Below are 3,243 nucleotides of genomic sequence, written 5' to 3'. Positions count from 1 at the left end.
ACATAATAAACAAGAACAAAGATAAAAATTACAAGAGACTCTTCATCAGGACTCTGTAAGCCAGAAGACAATAGAGTAACATTTTTAAAGCACTGGAAAAAAAAAAAAAAAGTCAACCCAGAATACTATACCCAGCAAAAATATCTTTCAAAATGAAAGAGAAGTAGAGATATTTTCTGTCAAATAAAAACAGAGATTTATTACCAGCAGACTTGTTCTACTAAAAATGTTAAAGGAAGTTTTTCAGGCAGAAGAATATAATACAATAAAAACTTAAATCTATATGAAGAAATAAAGAGCACTAAAAATGGCATTAATAAAGGTAAATATAATTTTATTTTTATATTTTTACTTTCAATTGCTCTAAAAGAACTTACTATCTAAATCAGGTAATAAAATATTTTGTATTTATAGCATGTATGTGATTAAAATATATAAGGGAGGAGAACTAGAAGATTATTATTTTAAATTTGCTGTATACCACTTGAAGTATATAATATTATTTGAAGGTAGACTAAAGATATATATTATAAATTCTAGGGCAACCACTAAAAATTATATTAAAAGAAGCATAAAGTTATCTCAGTTTTAATTTACAACATGGTAATTAGCAATAGATATAACCCAACTCTCTGTTTCTCACCAATTTTTAGGAGTGTAAGGGGGTCTTGAGACCACCAACAATTCCCAAAACATTTGAGAATTGTTGATGTAGCATCTTAAAGGCCCCAGTAAAGATTTTGGTTTTTATTCTAAGTGTGATTGAAAACTCTTTGAGAGTTTAAAGCAGAGATAAGATGATTAGATTTACATTATAAACAGACATAGAGAATGGATTATAGAGAACAAGGCTAGAGGCAGAAAACCAGTCATTAGGCTACCACAGTCATCCAGGCCACGTGTGGTGGTAGTTTGGACAAAAGTGGTAGTGATAAAGAAGAGTGAATGGATTGGGGTTTTTCAGGTATCAAATGGTTTGTACTTATGGATAAGTATGGGATGAGATAAAAGAGTTCATTGAGGGTAACAAATTTTTAATCAAATTTACTTATTGATTAAACTTCATTCTTTATTCAACTAGACAAGTGTAAACAGGTGTATATACCTGTGAAACCACCACCATCATATGAAAATATAGACTATTTCTACCAATCTTAAATAATTTTTTGTGCCCCTTTGCAGGACTCCTAGGTTTATTACTTTAGTAACTAAAAGAATAATGGTGTAACTAAGGTAAGTCCAACAAGAGAGGGATATGTTTAGAAAGGCAAAGAGATAGAAATTAAGAATTTTGGCACTAGATTGGTAGAGTATTTCCAATTATCGTGTTTCATATCCTCCAAGAAGACTTTCGTATCCATGGCCCTTTGCTGTTCTCCAGGTTGATGAGAGCAGCATTTCTGCCCTGTGATGGCACTGTGCAATTCTCTCTGTCATACACTTACCATGTTGCTGAGTTGTAATTTCTTGTACATTTCCAAATATAGTGAGCTCTCAGGAGTAATGACTGTGCATTCTTGCACAAAGTTTGGCACATAATGAACATGCAGTAAATACTCAATGAATAAGTAAATGTGAATGATTCCCAATTTGGTGACATTTCCCATCATTAATTAGATGGCATTGTTCATACCTAAGTGGAATACAAAATGTCTGTCACCATCCCCCAGCTGCAATGTGGGCTGTAAGTTTTCGTTTTGTTGGTTATGATACCTCTTCTTTGATGTGACTTTGGAATTTTTGAGCAATAGACAGCATCCATAAACTGGCTGGCTAGGATTAAAAGGCATTCTAGGATTACAGTGATGATAATTGTTCAATAGAGGCTCAGTCTCTTGAGCTCTGAGTGTTGACACAGGAAACTCAGACAGCCTTCCAAATATGCGCCATCCATATTTTCTATAATGTGGCACTGCCTTGTGGAGAACAATGATGAAGACTTAGACTGTACATCACATTTTTAAAATTGAGGTATAGCATACATATAATAAAGTGCATAATGAATTTTTACATATGTATTCACCCATGTAACCATCACCGAAATCAAGACACAGAACATTTCTAGTACCTCAGAATCTAAGAGTAAACTAAGAGTAAAGGGAGGGAAAGTAAGTGGTCAATTTGAATTAATGAAAATAAACTGAAGCGTACAGCATTATAACTCAAATTATATTTTCACTTCCATCTATTAGAAAAGGAAAGCAATTTAAATGCCATCTTGCATACCATATGACAGTATAATTTTATTTGAAGGCAAAGTGATTAATTGAACATGTGCAGTATAAACCTATGGGCAACCAATAAAAATTCTTTTAAAGGAGTATAAAAGTTTAGGTACTATATGATTAACTAGATTTAATCATTATATTTCTTGAACTTTTACATGGGGATGTATTCAAAACTTAAAAAAATATTTTTAACTTTCTGCTCTTAACTCTTATTTTATTTATACTTTCATTTGCTTAACAGCTAGTTTCATCAGAGAGAGCAAAAAGAAAAACTTCAGTACAGATTCAACTGAATAATTGAAATGTTCAAATTAGTGGGGTCTGAGCTGAAAAGGTTGTACATATAATAATAAAGAGTTAATGTCTACATGTCTTGTCCTAGTGAGCTGTGTTACAGATAACTGGGGGCAGTGCTCTGGAGAGAGACCACACAGTTTCATTTGAACACCTTATGGATTCACTCACTGATTTGAAATATGTCAACATTCAGAGAATGAAAACAAGAAATACAAAAATAATGTCTGTCTGTGTTTCACTTAAAGTTAGATTTACTGGAATAGTTTTAAAAGCATAAGCCATTTCTCCAGGAAAGTATGTATAAGAGATTGACATGTAATACATAATTAACGTTCTTCCAATAATAACAATATTTACATTTATAAGTGGCTTTTAACTTTTCACTGACTTACACATATCATCTCATTTTGGATTATTTTATATGCCTCCCAAAACACATAAACATAGGTGAAATTTTCAAGTACTGATTTTGAAGTAGTCATAAATTGCTACAGATATACCCTCAAAAACATGCCTTTTGTAACCAGAACAGCATGGATCTGTAAACCTCCAATGTTAAGAGGCCAACAGTTGATATGTTGCTGTAAGAAACAAGCTCTTTTACAAGTGCCTCCCAGAAATCATTTGCATATTTTTCAGATATGGAGTTCAGAATTGTTTTTAATTTGGAGCCAAGAACTTTGTCTTTTCAGCAGACTCCTTTTCTTGTTTTTACCTG

The sequence above is a fragment of the Pteropus vampyrus genome, unplaced genomic scaffold (assembly GCF_000151845.1).
Source record: "Pteropus vampyrus isolate Shadow unplaced genomic scaffold, Pvam_2.0 Scaffold41, whole genome shotgun sequence".
Taxonomy (NCBI): Eukaryota; Metazoa; Chordata; class Mammalia; order Chiroptera; family Pteropodidae; genus Pteropus; species Pteropus vampyrus.
Note: the sequence above shows the minus strand (reverse complement) of the source record.